Source organism: Poeciliopsis prolifica, unplaced genomic scaffold (assembly GCF_027474105.1).
Source record: "Poeciliopsis prolifica strain line A6 unplaced genomic scaffold, Auburn_PproV2 SCAFFOLD162, whole genome shotgun sequence".
In the NCBI taxonomy this organism is placed as follows: domain Eukaryota; kingdom Metazoa; phylum Chordata; class Actinopteri; order Cyprinodontiformes; family Poeciliidae; genus Poeciliopsis; species Poeciliopsis prolifica.
In genome coordinates this window covers 378491-396047 of record NW_026562537.1, presented here as the reverse complement: position 1 = coordinate 396047, position 17557 = coordinate 378491, and the positions used below count along the sequence as shown (strand labels likewise).

General features: G+C 39.5%; 1 long non-coding RNA gene across 2 annotated transcripts; it reads left to right on the top strand.

Moving 5' to 3' along the window:
• The first annotated feature begins 296 nt into the window (after window positions 1-296).
• On the top strand, window positions 297-17554 carry LOC129356260 (uncharacterized). 2 transcript variants are annotated; one of them, XR_008605384.1, is made up of 4 exons: window positions 297-562; window positions 3591-3810; window positions 3898-4066; window positions 17425-17554. It is a non-coding gene; the product is annotated as an uncharacterized LOC129356260 (long non-coding RNA). The 2 variants fall into 2 exon arrangements; XR_008605385.1 differs by lacking the exon at window positions 3591-3810 and having other exon boundaries at window positions 303-562.
• The last annotated feature ends 3 nt before the right edge of the window (window positions 17555-17557 follow it).

Genomic DNA, 17557 nt, shown 5'->3' with positions numbered 1-17557 from the left:
TTAGTGAAGAAGGATGGAGGAAATGCATGGAGGAGAAAAACCACCCACTTGATCTGGAGGAGATAATGGAGCAGAAAGCTGCTTCGAAACAAACTCGATTTGCAAAGCAGAAGATATGGCAATAACCTGCTTTCTTCTCTTGAAAAGCCATAATGGCAGCAGTTTAAACGTTACAGATGGTCCAACACCAGCAATTTCTCCTGAACCTGACTGAACAACCCAGCGATAAAGACAGAAAGGACGTTTAATATTACATCAGGTAGCAAAGAAGAGGATTAAAATATGAAAACTGTATAAACTCATCAAAACAGACTGCAACGCCACGGCCAGCGCTGAACGTTTGCCGACGATGTTCGGCCGGCGCAAAATGATCCGCCATTAAACGTCCGTTGGTTAGCCACTCGCTAGCTGTGCTAGCTTACCCCTCCATTTGTTAGCCTAGCTGCAGGTAATAATGGACAGATATCAGGTTGGTAAGACACCGGAATGCAAAGAAAGTCGTTTTTTACTGTTCAAGACACGCCGTCATGACGGAGGAGCTGAAAGTTAACGGCAGGAGACGGTGAGTTAATAAAATACGATGGCATCGTTTTAATGGCGGCGTGTTAGCATCAGGCTAATGTTTCTTACTATTGATAATAGAAAGGACAGGATAAAACATGAGAACTCAATGATAAGATCACCAGAATAAGGTTGTAAATTAGGAGAATGAAGTAGTTATTAGTAATTTTTACAGGTCTGGTCACGTCAGCGCTTATTTATTTAAGCATTGCTCTCATTAAAACGACTCTTTATTGTACTAATAGCATGACTTTACAATATTATGGCTTTATTATTTTAATTAGAAACATCATAGTCGTTAGCATAAGTTTATTTTAACACTTCAGATAATAACTAAATTAATGGCTATAAAACTGTTTTTTCGTCCTGAAAAAGCCACTTGAGCAAATGGCAAAATAAGTAAATTTTATAATTTTTATTTATACTTTAAACATGTAGAGATATCCCATTATTAATTAGTTTTTTGCAGAATTTGTGGTTGATTGGATTGTGATAGTTAATACAGACCTGTCTTTGTTGTTCCCATGGAAGTTTTAGTGATATTTCCCATTTTGTTTTGACATGTATGGTGTTCAGTGTGTGCCATAAATCTTTTTCTGAATGTGTAAAATGTGTTTCTTGGTTGGCGTTTGAGTGCTCTGTAACTTGGAATTGATGCAGAATCTTATCGCTTTGTGTTTTTAATGGGCTCAACCCACATTTCTACCAATTTCCTTAAAAATCCAGCACCATTTAAAGACTAACTAAACCTCTTTTTTTTTGCAAATAAACCATCTAAACTCGTTGCTAAGTGTGCTGTTTTTAAGTTTATTTGCAAATTCTATTTTTGTGTAAATTTGTTTGATTCCCCAAATATTTGATGTAAAATAGCTCCACTTTAAAAAGAAATAGTTTTTAAACAACAAAGAAATGATTTTTTGCTCTTTTAGTGCTCTTTTACTGCTGCTGTGGATATAATCCCAGATGGACTTTACTGCCTCATATAGTTTTCCTCCCACCATGTTGGGTTATCCTGTAAACGCTCCTGTCTGCTTTTGGTTACTGCTGCAGAAACGTTTCCTAGTGTTTTTCCTCAGACACACGGTTCCAGCCCGACATATGCTCTAGCAGAGTGAGATCAGCGGCACCACATGGGGTTGCCACATCCTTTATCAAACGAGCCACATCCAACCGCGGGGGGCATTCACAACGATTATCATAGGGCTCCCAACATGTTTGACAAAAAGGGCACAAATGGGTCGCCATATTGCACCCGGCTTCAAAAAGCTGCCAGAATGAAAATGGCTGCCAAAATGACTGGAAACAGCAGCAATAAAAACAGGAAATGAAACAAACAAACAATATGGTTCCTCTCACCACAGCAGGTGTAAAACATTTATGACTTGTTATTATGACAATAACCCTGAAAATATGAAATAAAATAATTTAAATACACCATATATCCGTTGTTTTATATCTTAGGTAATCCTCTTCTCAAATTTCAAAAATTCTTGAACAACCAACAGCACAAACTGGATATGAGACTAATTTATTTCATGACTGTGATGCTGTGGTTTTTATTAATTTATAAATGCACACAAGCAATTACCCATCCATTGTCTATTCCCTCTCATAGGTTGAGAGGCATTACAGGACTTTGCTATAATCCCTTTAAAAAAAGAAAAACAATTCCTAAATACTAAATATCAAAACATACAAAGAAAATGTCTGGATTTTCTTATTGGTGCAAACGCAGTTGCTGCCAGATAAACCATGGTTCCTCTGTTAGATTTATGAAGAATTGGTGACTGACTGGAAGATGGACTTCATTAAGTACCGGCCGATGGATGTATGGCGATACTCATCTTTTCTATGGGAGAAAGGGTGAACGAAGCCCACAGCACCACTAAAACAAAGAAATTCAACTATATGCAGTCATCGTGTTAAAACTGCGAGTGGCAGCGCCTTCTAGTGGTCACCTAAGTCTTTTAATTTGCCTTCAAATTAAAAGACTGGATGTAGAAAATGTGTCAGAGTAATAGTGGGAACAGATTAAAGTTTAGTGGTTCAACAGAAAAATGCAGCAGTGAGAAACAAGCTGATGACAGAAGACAAAATAACTTTATTTAATTTATTAACATTCAGAAATTAAACTGGATTAAATTATCAAAACATTTCCAAAGATTTTACAGGATTAGTCTTAAGCAAAACATTTGGTAGTCAAATAATAAAATCATAAATCAATAAAAAAATAAATAAATCTGAAAACCTGATTAGTGATTGTGTGAAAATCTCTTCAGAATCTCACTGTCCCAGAACAGTTTAAACATTAAATATGGCTGAAGATGTAATAAAACAAACAGCAAAAAATTTACAGTTTTATATTTCCATATAGTAAAACTAGTGAAAGTATATGCATAAAAAATAACATTATAATTGATACAAAAAAATCCATATCACAAAAAATACAATTTACTCCATTTATTCATTAAAAATGAATGTGAAATTACTAGTTAAAGTGCCTAGAGTTGGAAAATGTAAAAAGCATCTTTCATGAATGTTTTTTAACATAAATATAATGCTAGGCCTTTCACAATAAATCAAATGATTGCCTGATGAATTAAAACGAGCTCAATAATTTCCATTTGCATGATTTATCATTTTTCTTTCTATCAAAATATGGATGATAAAAGTCAACCAGTCCTTCTGGAAAGGAATATTTTGTTTACTTCATAATTCATTTTATTTGTTGTTTCTGTAGTTTTGTTTATTTATTGAAGATATTTAAAATGTTTTCCCAGTTCCAGTGTTAAATATTTATCAGAAATTAAAGTTTATTGATCTCTGAGAATGTGTTCTTGCATTGTCATTATGCCATTACATTATATTATTTGAAAATGGTTTCAAAACAATAATATTATAGTTTGTAGATAATAATAACAATTTTTACTGTGACAATAAAACTTTAAATTTTGTTATAAAATCAGTTGATACTTAAAGGTAAATCTGAATCTACTGATTACTGAAATAATTTCTATCCCTACATACAGAGACGTGATGCAGCAGCGTTTTGAAGGAACAACAGAGAGGCGTGTTTTTTGTTTTCCCCAGTGGTGTTCTAACAATCTAACCAGTTCACCACCAGTAAAAATGAAAAGCAGGATATGGGACCAAGAGAGATGGATGTAAAGAAGAAAGGAGGGGCGCGAAGTACCGAGGGAATAGATGGAGAGGAGAGGGAGGCTGCGATGGAGGAGGCTGATGTCATCGGTGCGGATGAGCCAATCAGAGCCAGGAGCAGAGCAACGGGGGTTTGGAGACGGAGCTCTGAAGGGTGTGTTTTATGATCCACTGCAGATTCAAAGCAAGAAGAAAAGAGTGGAGAAAGGGAACGAGCCAGGAGACTGAAGTGAAAAGATGCTGAGATAAAGGAGAAGCGGAGATGGAGACAGGAATGTGAGGAGGAGAAACCGAAGGGATAAAACAGAGGGATAAAAGACGGGAAGACGGGGAAACACCTGCAGAGGTAAAACAAAGGCTTCGCAGGCCGCTGCGTGTGTCTGGGTGTCAGTGTGTTTGTGTGTCAGGACGAAGCTCAGCTGGAGGCTTAACCGTCTCTTACGTAACACAGCCGCAGGTACGCAAAGCTCAAATGTCTCTGAGTTGGTCTGGGAAACACTCAAACGAGTTCTGGACGCCTTAATCTGGACTGCAGAACCCAGAAGGTACATTGATTTAAATTTGACCCAAAGTGTGTGTGTCTGCTTTATGAAATCCCCATGTGGATCGAGGTAGGAGTGGCAGTCTGGCCTGGAAAAATGAAAGCAGTCAGGGAGACGTTGGATTTTTCTCAGGGTCAGTCGAGTTCTGCTGTCACCTGTAGTCAGGAGGAAACAGGACTCTGTCAGCTTCAGGGAGGAGTTCCTCCTCCTCCAGTCTCACATCGTCCATCATCTGCAGGCGCTTGTTTTTATTAATATTGAATGAAATAATGCACTATTGCAGAATTTGTGATTAATTATTTATACTTGTGTAGCTTTCTAACTATTCCAGATTACTTTCTGTGAAGAATAATCTGTTTCTGATCTGGTTTGACTCTTCAATGGGACGAGAATTTGGTTAAATCAAGACATTAGATATTCTGCTGTCAAAAGTTTGTTTATTTATAAATGATTTATCTCAGTCTCTCCTTTTCTCCACAGTCAGGTGCAGCAATACTTAAATCACTGAGTTCAAAACATGTCTGCCTTAATTCTCAGAAACGCTTGACCTTTTTTTTTTCTTGGCTAAGTTGGAGTTTACAAATTAAATGGTTTCCTGCAAAAGAGCCTGGTTAAAAATCCATTACTTTTTAAAAGGGTTGAGGTCAGAGCTTTAGGAATGCCATTCCAGAAACTTGCTGCTCTGTTTGGAAGTTTTTGGGAACATTGGAATATCATCCAGAAACAGAAACTAGCAGCTGCACTCAATCAGGATTACGAACCAGAGGTTAAAAGGTCGATGTCTCCTTCAGGCATAGATACCATCAAACTTCTAGCAACACCAGTAACTAAGGATGTAGGATTAGATTAGAGAAAAAAATAAATAAAAATGGGCGTATAATCACTCAGAAACCAGAAGAGTTCAGATGAATAATTAATGTTCCTGCCACAGCAGCTTCCAGTTATTTGTTGGGTTTGTTTTTCCAACATGACCTGAAGGCAAAATAAATGCAGATAAACTCCTCATTCAGCTGCCATTTGTTGGTTAGTTGCCATACATTTTTACAGTATTTTTCTTCTTTAAAAAAAGAAGACGAGGTTGAATCAGTACAAACATGTTATATCGATCTGGGCTCTGAGTATCTCCAGATTAGTGTCAATCAGAGCGACAGTCTGGGGGGAAACTTGCTTCTGTAGCGCTAACCTGAAGGTTGAAACAGCTTATGTCCAGCATGCGTTGGGTCTGCTGAGATGCTATCAACTTTCACAATGTGCTGAGTCTAACCAGCCAAACCCTTTGAGCCACCGGTTCCCCTCCTGGCCTGTGGGGCGCTGCACCAAGAACCACTGAAGGAAACGACACTAAAACCTCTGGAGACACTGAGCATAACTTCCTTTTTATCAAATGGAAACAAGATGGAGGCGTTCTCCTGTTGGAGGATTTCTCTTTAGTCTTTGGCTAAAGACCAGGAGCCATTTCTGCTGCTAGCGCTAGGCTAGCATGTTTGCTTTACCCAGAATGCCCTGCGCTGTAGTCCACTTCCTGCTTTTGAAGAGCTCTCTGGTCCACTTGACGTTCACATTCAAACGGACCCAGAGTCACTTCAGCCAAACCCAGATCGAGGTTTGGAGGACCAGAGTTCGCTTGGTCCAAACCGGACTCAGAAACAAACAGACTGGAGTCGGATTAAACGGGCCTGGTGGGAATGCAGCCAAAATATGATGCTCCTATTTCAGAAAAAACATTTTAATAGAGAAATGAAGACTCTTAATACCTGCTTTTAGGTTCTTTAACTTTCAATCAGAAAGCATATTCTGATTTATTAAACATGACAGTTTCTGTGATTATATTTGAAGGTTTACTTTCAGTCTCACTGATTTCATTTTATTTCCCATTTAAATCTTGTCATTAGAGGGAGCCAAAATGAAAGTAATCCATATGTTTAAATACTCTGGTCTTAATTTGCGATACAATAAAATAAAATATTCTTTATTGTCTTCCAGATGACTTCTTTTTTTTCCCAGTCAATACTCCATTAGAGCGCTATTAAAGTCCCACGCAATAAAAGCATAACCACTCAGCGAGGTACCTGGTAGAGTTTCAATTAGGAAGATAAAATAAAACAAAATGAAGAGGACAGCTGAATATCTGCTGGATGCCAGTAGAAATATGAAGACGTCTTTTAAAGCTTCAGTTGAAGAAAATTTGAAAATGATCCAGTTTTCTCCAATTGGATGATGTTTGATAGACCTTCTGTTTGTTTCATAACCGACGGCGATGAATGACCTCACTATTGCTGCCAGGCGACTAATTCAATTACTGAGCAGAGTTTATTCATAAAGAACAAAACTACAATAAACATGGAGCAGTTTTTTACTTTGTAATCCCAAACAAGCTCTCTCTGTCGTGGAGCCATCTTGGTTTCAGCAGATTTTTATTCCCTAATTATTTTTATTCATAACATGTTGAGATTTAGTTTAAAAATGTTTTTAATTTTTCAGACTATAATCCGCTACCTTTTTTCGGAGATACCTGTGGCTTTTACATGTATGTTTCCAGTGTTTTAAGAAAACTTTGTAGGTGCGGCTTATAGTGAGGTGCGCTCTATAGTCTGGAAAACACAGTACATTTCTTCTTTATGAGATGAACCAGTAAAATGTTCTGGTGATTCCTGAGCTCCACTTCTGTTTCCACCAATACCCACAAACTGAGCAATACTGGTTCTGTCTCGACTCAACTGGATCTGAAATGTAAACATCTTTAATAAATCGGTTCAAATGTTTTTATCAAAGCTACATGGAAATAAACTAAAGCTGCAACAAGACCTAGCACAATTACAAATTTTACTGGACAATAAATTGTCCCAGAAGTTATTGCAATAAACATTAACATTGTTGTTTTGAGACCATTTTCAAGTGATATTATGGTCACATATTCTCAGTAAACTTTGTATTCTAATGGACCTTTAACACTGGAACTGGAAGACATTTTAGACAAAATATATAAACAACAGAAATGTAAATAAAGTGAATTATAAAGTCTGTAAACAAAGAGTCTTTCAAAGAAAAGGCTAGTTGAGAGTTTTATCATCCAGTTTTTGGTAGAAGGAGAAAAACAATAAATTATTTAAATAAAAATTATTAGCTTGTTTTTATTTTATTATACCACATATATATATATGTTAATTGATTTATTGTTTATTTTGACAGGACTATCCTCTACATCTATACAACATGGACATAAAGCCAGAGTAGAAGTTGAAAAACTGAAGCTTCTTATTGAACCTCCTGCTGTTTGAACTTTTATTCGGTTTGGATTCCTTCAAACTTTGCTGCTTTGTTGAGAGCCGAACCGGGAACCAAGGATGCACCGTCAGCTGCAGGCGTGAACAGATTTGTGAAAGAGTTTCAAAACGTACATGTGTATTTGTGCATAAAAAGTGAACAAAATATTTACAATAGGTGACAATAAAAGGAGATGTGCAGATTTGGACAGAAATGTTTAAAAAAGCTGTGCAGATGCCAGCAGGAGTGTAAACAGTTCCTAAGTCTGTTGGAAGAAGTGATGGTTATAAAGTCTGGAAGGATCTGCGTTAACGCTCCGTTGTGCATCCAGGATGCAGCGGTCCGCCTCTGCAGGATTCTCCAATTTAGTGTTTGAACTGTTAAAATATGAAGTCATGAGCGTTTTTAGGTGTTATTTGCTGGCGCTTCTGGTCACTGAAGGCTGTTATTTAATATGTTTAAATAATTTTAAAACTACTGGAAGCATTACCCTCAAAAACAAGATTTTCTGATAGTTCTCTGACTTTCTGGTATCATTTCTCAGTTTCTGCTTCCAGGTTCTGTTTTTTTTTTACATAAAGGAAAGAATTGCCTCTTGTCCTTTACAAAGTGAGTCTTTAGTGTTTCAGACGCAGACTGAAAGGGTTTTTATCAGAAATGAGGGTGAGATGGAGGTCTGCTTGACTAAATGAGATTAGCTAAATTAATCCTCTGGATTGCTTATCCATCATCCCGTTGTTCTGCTTTCTTCTGTGCTCTGTGTTGTTCCACTTGTGCCCATTAAGACGAGGTTGTTGTATTAATAAAATTAAGGCTTGCCCTGTTTAATTTTTCTTCCTTCAGTCACCCACTTCCTCTGAGAGAGAGAGTGTGTGTGTGTGTGTGTGTGTGTGTGTGTGTGTGTGTGTGTGTGTGTGTGTGTGTGTGTGTGTGTGTGTGTGTGTGTGTGTGTGTGTGTGTGGTGTGGGTGTGTTGTGTTGGTTTGTTGGAGTGAACATTAGCTCACATTAGAGACTGTTTTAAGCAGCTTATCTGAGTTTGAGGCCTTCATCTGGTCAGAAGCAGCTAATCTAACTTTAGTGAGTTAAACGGATTCGCTGAAGAGAAGCACAAAGAGAAACACTCATCCTGCGAGTAAAATATGTGACCTCTGATTTTTTATTATTATCATGTGACCACAAAAACAGAGGCGGCTGTGTTGGTCAGCGCTCTGGCTAACTGTTTCATCAGTCACTCATCTGACAGCCAGCCAAATGCTGCACAATTATTTCCTGTTTTACACGAACATGTTGCAATGAGTGGCGTTAGGTTTTGGGAAAACGATGAGCTTGGTGATGTTTTCCACAGAGTCACAAAGAGCTGCACATTCTGGACTGAAAGACACACATTTTTGACAATGTTGCAACATTTCCTCCAGAAACCAGGAGCTGACTGTCTGTCAGTTTGTCCGTCTGTGACTTTATGGAGAGCTGCTGTTGATTCCTCTCCTCTTGACCTGAAGCTGATGCAAACTGAAGGCTGACGCTTCCAGCCATCAAAACCTGAATCAGAAATAAACCTGAATCATTACAGAGGTTGGCAAGAAGCAGCATGTTGTGTTTAAGTGGAGATTGTGTTGGCTGCTGAGGTTAAACGGAGCCGGCCAAGGCATTGCAAGCTAAGTAGCTGCTTTGTCAGCAGCAGCCTCATGTAAGTGCTTCAATTTCAACAAGGACCGTAAAGTTTTATGAAAGAGGATGCCATTGAATTTAATTTGACTGTTTCAGTGGAAACAAATGAAAATATGTCTTGTTAGTTTACAATTTAAATTTAAAGCTGCAGTGTACAACCTTTATAAAGAATGTGTTTGTTCAAACTATCACCATGTTGTGACAGTTTGTTATAAGACAGATACTCTATGACAAAAATTGATCTCCCTGAGATACTACTGCCATCTGAAGAAATGCTTTAAAACAACCAATCAGAGCCAGGAGGCAGGGCTTAGTGCTTTCAATCAATGATTGAAATGTGCACTGCTGCTAAATGTGCTAATGAAGAAACAACTCACCGTTTCAGGAGAACCGTTTATCTGCCATCAGCTCCTCCTCAGAACTTAATCCCTCACGAGTCCCCACTAATTGGTGCTGGCTAGTCTGAAGGAGCAAACAGCTGGTAGAACATCTGCAGAGTTCATTCTAGGAGCTATTCTCAGTGAAACGCTGAGAAATGATATAGAAACATGTGAAAGGGTTAATGGAGCCATTTGTGACGTCCCCTGAAGGCGGAGCTTCAGAAAGAGCAGGAGCTTCTTAAAGAGACAGAGTTACTTTTAAGGTGTTGAATTATGAAGTCAAATTTCTTCTATAACAAGTGAAGGTAACATAGTTACTGGATTATACAATAAAATAACTGCATAACTCAACACTGCCCCTTTAAGTTACAACTCAGACAGATTTACAATAAAACATCTTGAATAACTTCACAGAACTTCACTTTAAGAATTCCTGGCATTTTTCATTTTCCCTGATTGTCCAAACTTATTCATATTGGTTGAGTAGTTCATAGAGCAAAATGAGGCTCAAGGACAATAAAAATCATAAAGTAGACCATTTCACCTCCTCCTGTTGCCTGCATGTTCCTGTTTCTACTCACTGTCAGGTTTAGCACTGGAAGGTAAACTGTCTGTTTGATCCTGAAACAAAATAAACACCTTTTAGATTTGGACAATAATTCTCCTGATTCTCATAATTAATGCATTTGTTTGTAGATTTGCTACAGATGGAAGGCTTACAGATTTCCTTTGTATGATTGGATTTAAAAGTCTGTGGCCGGAGAAGTGTGTGTGTGTGTGTGTGTGTGTGTGTGTGGTGTGTGTGGTGTGTGTGTGTGCGTGCGTGCGGTGTGTGTGTGTTTGTGTGTGTGTGTGTGTGTGTGTGTGTGTGTTTGGAGGTGAGTCAATGGATGCTGGGAGTGGCTCTGGAGATGAGGTGTGGTGAGAGGGGGATGGGAGGACTGGGGCAGGGACTGGGGGAGGGAGGGGGAATAGGGGGAGGGATACATGGCCGTGTGGTGCTGGAGGTTACCATGGCGATGGGGAGGGACATCAAGACGTATTTCACTGAGCAAATTTACGTCTTTCCCCTCCAACTCATTGAGGACGCTAAAGCTTCACAGGAAATAAAGAAAAAGGTTTTCTAAATAAAAGAAGAAATAACGTCCCATCAGGCAGAGGGGGGTGGGGGGTGTTTAATGTCTAAATAAAAATAACATAACGGTGATAAACGGTGCACCGATTGCAGTTTTCTGGTCGGTTGCCGGTTACAGATTGGTAAAAGTCCTGACCTGCAGATTCTGATTTTGGCCGATACTAGTTTTTTTTTTTTGTCTGAAATGTTGCTGAGTTGGCGACAATGGAGTGACTATTGTTAACTGCAAACATGCAGATCAGAGCTGGTCTGTCAGCCCAACCTCTCTAACGGAGAGCAGAGGACAGCAGCTGATCTTTAGTCCTTTGCTGAGGTGGATAAGATCAGCTTCACATTAAGTATCGGTCCATCACTGATTTCCCAAAATTAAGGAAATCGGTGCCAATAAATCAGCCGGCCGATAAATCGGTGCACCGTAACTAACAGTGAATGTACAATTTCTGTAGTGATTTGGCTTTAATATAAAACCTGGATGGAGAACCAGACCTGTTCTGATCGATCAATCAATCAGTTCAACCATCGTTTAAGTTTCTCCAGCTTCTGCATCAAAGAATATTGAAACAGCTTCACAGACGTCTTCATCTTCGTTCAGATTTCTCTGTTTGTCCGAACATCCTGTGCGCTTATGAATATTGATGAGCAGCAGTGGTATCGTTTGCAATCAGGGCCTTTTGCAAGGGAGCAGAGAGCTTTGTGAGCGGTTTGATTTGATCTGTGCTGGAGAAAAACTGAGAATATTAGGAAGAGAGCAGAACATTGGAGAGCCGAGGGATGAAGTCTTGCTTTCAGATTAAAAATCCTTAGCAGCACCAAACCCAGATGATATGAGAAAATAGGAAAAGGTGGCTTTTGGTCCTCAGTCTGCCTGGCAGATCAAGCACACTTCCTCTTTAGTTTGTCCTTCAGACCTCAAGAAGCATCAGAGTCCAGAGAAATCCCGCAGCGTACATCAGGTCATCATGATGACATACGAAGGCGTTTTAAGGCCGTTATAGATGGAAAACATTTACACAAAAACTCTGATTTTAGATTATTCTCAGAAATTTTCTAGATTGTTTTTCCAGACAATTTCTGAGACTAATCTAAGTTTTTTGGCAGAATTTTACTACTTTTTTTCTTAATGTGGCCCAAATATGTCGTTGTAGAAACAGGTGAAAGCAGATTATACTTTTACCTTAATTCCTAACTAATCAGGAGTAACTTTAGTGTTTTTGACTAATCCGGAATAACGAAGGGAGTGAAGTCTTTGCTTAACGTGTCTCTGTTTCTGCCCTGAGGGTTCGCGCCTCTCTGCTGGAAACCCTCGGCTAAATGTGATGGACCCCAGCTGGAGCGGGAACCCACCCGGAGTGGGTCGCTGTTCAGACAGCAGCGTTCCTTCACTAATGACAGATTTATGCATTCCTCTGCAATTGCTTTGTTTGTCGTGTTGGGGACAGGAAATTGCAGACACACACGGGCAAGTGGCTTTGTGACTACGAGAAATGTGTGTGTGTGTGTGTGTGTGTGTGTGTGTGTGTGTGTGTGTGTGTGGTGTGTGTGTGTGTTGTGTGTGGTGTGTGTGTGTGTGTGTGTGTGTGTGTGTGCGGTCATGTGAGGGGGCTGGTAACCCAGAAGTGTTTGAATTGTGTTTCATTATAATGCCTAATTTGAATGAGAAAGGAAACGTTCTGAGCGATGAATGCGTGGATTCTAGATTTCAGATTTTGTAAATGTCACATAAACGCAACGTAAGAGAGAAACAGGAAGAACATTTTGAAAGGAAACTCATGCAAAATCCACATTTTGTCTATTTTTGTTCTTCCATTTGGGTTCTATGGCTTCTAGAAACAGCCAAGCACTTAAACAAATTACCCATCTGGTTCTTGGCAATAAATTAATGGTTGTTGGTGTCTTGAAGATGAGCCATTTCAAAAACCTCTGAAATGTAACGTCGGTGTGTGGCCAGGTGTGTATTTAAAGTGACAGGAGGCCCTAAACAGCTCAGAATAGGCAGAACTGAACAGACTGAACATGTTTGGTATTCACCATGGACTAACCTAAGTTAACATTAATATTCATTATTTTACAGAATTTTGTAATTTTTCACATTTTGACTAACGTTTTGTTTTTGGCTTCTGCCATTATCTTTCTATATTATTGTTTATTAAATAGAGATGTAGAGGCCTTCACCAATCAGTAATTTCTCTATTAAACCATTTTCTCTTACAGATGCATTCAGGTCTAACAGAGCACACATTATTAAGGCCAGATACACCTTTAAATAAACACCCTAAGAGTTGGAGGGGGTTGAAGTCAACCCTCCAAGCGAACAGTGAGCCACGCTTCAGCTTGTCTTAAAGACATTTTATTTAAGATTTAAACATTAAATTTATGAGCATCTCTGAAAAGCTTTTTTTGTTTTTTTGGGGACCACATTGTGAAATCAGAAATCACGTTTTCTGTCAGGAGAGAGTTTATCTGTTGGAGATGTTCTTGATGAATGAACTCGTCTTATTTCCTGTTTCTGCAGACAGATTGAGCCGTTATCGGGCGCTCTATTATTAACCCATTTGCACACAGACTCACACAATGCACACCCCGTTGCACAGCAATTAGCATATCGAGGGCAGTATGGGGGTTTTACCCAAGGACACTTTGACGTCTGGCAGGTTGAAGATCAATTAGCTGAAACTCAGCCCCTCCACCTCTGATCCACAGCCAACAAAACATAAAAAACACCCACATACTGACACCCCCCACCGTTTTATTCATCAGGATTTAAATGTGTTAATCTGTTCTCATATTTTCACAAAAATTCAACTATCCTTAATCAGAGAAAACTGTGAACCAACTGTGTTTTAAAGAGATACACGCAGTCTGAAGTTCAAATAAATAGTTTATCTGCCACTTCGCGGCGGCCATATTTGATCCTAAAGCGCCCACCCAGGGTTCTTGGTGATTCCAAGAACCCTGGGTGGGTGACAGAGATAATGAGCAGAATAAACAGTCGGCTGCATGTTGGGTGACGTTTGCTCAAAGTAGGAAGATCCTCAGTGGGATTTTATGCTGGGGGTTTGCATGTTCCCGTCATGCATGCATGGTTCAGGTTTTCCTACTGAAAGCCTGTAAATCGCCCCAGGTGTGACTGTGTGCAGGAGATAAGCCCATCAACGCTGCACACGACTGACAGCAAGACAAACATTCATGGATGGATGTTTATGAAGAAATTACTGAAACAACAGAACCCAATAAAGGTGCGTTCTTTAGATAAACGTCTGGGTTCAAAGGTCAGAAACCTTTTCAGCCTTTGCAACAAATTTAAATTTTCTAGAAGTAGAAAACCTTCTTATCCCTAGTTTTATAAACATACACTATATAAAACATTTCTATGGCAAAACCAAAATAAATAGTATTTATTTTTAGATTTCAGGATAAACAAAAGGTTTATTTGTATATCACATTTCAGCAGCTTGGCAGTTCAAAGTGTTTCACATCATAAAACTATAAAAACACCCAAATGTCACCAAAACATCAGTGACCAGTTTGAGAACCAACATATTATATCAGGTGTCATGAGCAAAAACATCGATTCACATCAAATATGTTGATCAATGTTGCATTTATCGAGGTTCAAAATATAAACAGCTGCGATTAAAGGAGCTCTGTGTTTCAGCTGTTTCTCAGTTTTCTGGAAGTTTGTTACAGATTAATGGAGCTCAGAAGCTGAATGCTGCTTCTCTGCTCGTTGAGCCTCATTTTCAACACAACAGCATCAAACCAGCAGCAGGACTTTGATAGAAAGAGTTCTGTAGAAAGAATCACACACACTGACAAACGTCTTCTTTTCTCATAGTCCTGGTAATATTATGTATCTATCCTGCTAATATTATTCTCGTAATAAATAAAACAGAAAACCTTAGTCTGGCTCTAATACGTCATGTCATCCCACCACTAAATGATCTAATCACGGTGACGTTCTGAGGAAGACTCCAGAATATCTTCTTGCTGATTGCAGCTTGTGACGAAGAGTTTTCACAAGCCAGAAGCGACTGGCGGCCACGCCCGCTAACGGCAGCGCTCCCCTTTCTGATCAGAGCTCTCACCGCTGCCGGAAATCTCTTGATTTGTTTGGACCGCTGCCAGAGGAAATGCTAACTTCACAGGCTGGAAGAAACCTCAGTTCTACTGCTACACTGGTTTATCTTTCAGGATTTAACGAGTTAATTCTGCAATAACGGACCATGTTCAGAGCTCAGCTTATTCTATAAATCCAGCTAGTTCACTAATCAATCAATCGAGTTTATATTTATAGCACATTTCAGCAGTTCAAAGTGCGTTAAATCTTAAAAACTGTCTAAACAGCATCATGCAGCCTGAGCGACATCAGCAAAATCATCAATAAACATCCAATATGTTTATTCTTGTATAAACTGTTTTTTTAATTAATAATCAAAATAAACTCTGAACAGGTGAGTTTTTAGACTAGATTTAAAGGAGCTCAGTAATTCGGCTGTTTATTCCAGATATGTGGTGCATAGAAGCTGAATGCAGCGTCTGTGTTTGTCTTTTAACGCAACAGCATCAAATTAACAGCAGCAGGACTTTGAAACGACTAAACGAAACGATTAAACTTTCACAGACCGATGAACCTTCCTATCAGGTGTTTCCAAGTTTGCTCCAGATATGTGGTACGTAGAAGCTGAAACTTCAGATTCATGAAGTTAAAGTGGAATAAACTTCCATAAAACTGCAAAACGGCCAAAACCATGAGTTCATTTGAATCAAGGCTAAAAACTCACCTGTTTAAATCAATCATTTTGATTAATAATAGCCGGAACATATTGATGAGTTTGATGATGTCACTTGATAAATTGTAATGTTTGTTCTCAAACTGGTGACTGGATAATGTTTTCATTGTTTTCTATTCTTGTCTTTTTAAGATGTAAAGCACTTTGAACAGCCATGTTGCTGAAATGCAAATGAACCAAAATAAAACTTACAAATCGTTTCTGATTCAGTCAGTTTTGGTTGTTCGTCATCAGGACTCACCAGGAAATAACCAACCACTTACGCCTGCTTTGCGAGCGTGTGTGTGTGTGTGTGTGTGTGTGTGTGTGTGTGTGTGTGTGTGTGTGTGTGTGTGTGTGTGTGTGTGTGTGTGTGTGTGTGTGTGAGTGTGAGTGTGTGAGAGGCTCATGAATAATGAAATCAGTTGAATTTAGACCACATGGACAGTCAAACGGGGGGAAGGGAGGGATACCTCTTTATTTTTTGTCTCGTATGTCTGATAATTACCCTCATCTTTCTTCCTTCTCACCTTCCCCTCGCCTCTCCGTCCACCTTTACTGATTTTATTCCTGCAGAAGTGAATCTATCAGTGAGTTAATTTCTTGCTGGGTTGCACCTGCACCCCGTTCTGCCCCCTGGTCCCTGATTAGATTGCCCCCACCGCCTCCCTTCTTGCCCTCTTCCTCCTCTGGAGTAGCGTCTGATTGGACCCATCTGCTCCGCCGACTAAAGCCTCTCAGATCCACTGGAACGGTCGGAAACACTCGATGAAGAAAGCTGGAGCTGTTTAAGCATCACAGTGATCTGCTGCTTAGTTAGCCCAGTTAGCTCTAAGCTAACATCAAGGTTTCTCCACAGTTAGCAGCTGCTACAACCTCCTACTGCAACCCTTCAGAAAACATGAAGTATGTCCTCTAACGACTGGGCCGGGCATCAATTACAGTCGTCCTGAAGATGGATGTGTGTTGGAGAGACTGATGTGTGCTGGGCACAGGTTGCATAATAATTAGCCCCCAGGGGGTCCACAGGCCAGCTGCCTCCGCCTCCAACACCATGTGTGTCTCAGAAGTCCTGAGCCAAGAGCACTTACAGACTGATACGATACGACACGTCCAATAACGACCTCTGACCTTTCATCTTCATATTTCAGGACCTCCAGGTGTAAAACTGAAGCAGAAACACTCTGAACCTGAAAGCTGCGGTTCACTTCCTGTGACATCACATCTCAATAAATCTGGGGAAGGCGACCAATTTTTCACGAAATGTCCTGATCTAAAGCAAGATGGCCTCTGTAAAAATGACGAAACTCCTTTTTCTAAACGTTAATACAAACTGGTACTTCTTGTATAAACAGTTTTTTATCTCATAACTTTGAATCTCTTAATGACTTTTATTCTCAGACGTTTGCCAATTATTCTTACAGTTATGAATTTCAAACTCATAATTAGATTCATGTTTAGTTGTTGATACAACTTCAATTTCCTGGAATTTACAGGAAACTCAGGAAGCAACTTGTGGGGTTCCTCAGAGCTTCCTACTCGGACCACTTTCAGTCCAGGTTTCATTTTCTCCCTCTGATTATTAAACATCTGTCTGATGAAAAACTGCATCATATTTCTGCTGCTCTGATCTGGACGTTATCTTGATGACTAAACTGCTTTATCTTTTTAACACAAAATCCCTCCAGTCCTTTTCAGCCGTCATGTTTCCATCCATGATTTGAAGAGAAAGTCTCTTTAAATATTCAGATTTCTTGTTCTGCGTTAATTTTTCATGAGCTGTGATTGTTAATTTGAATGTCTTGTTTGTCCTGTTAGATAAAATTAATGATGTTTCCTTTTTATCTGTGTTTCCTGTCCCATGTGTCCCGGCCTCTTCCCCTCTCATCCTTCTTTGTTCTCTCGGTCAACCCTCTTCCTCCTCCTCTTCCTCCTCCTCCTCAGTTGGCTGCAGACGGAGGGATTGTGGAAAGCGGGAAGCAGCTTCAGTCACCAAAGCAAACCAGCACAGACTGAATTAAGCGTGTCTCCCTGGAGAGTGTGTGCCTAACCTGGGAGGGTGTGTGTTGTCCCGTTG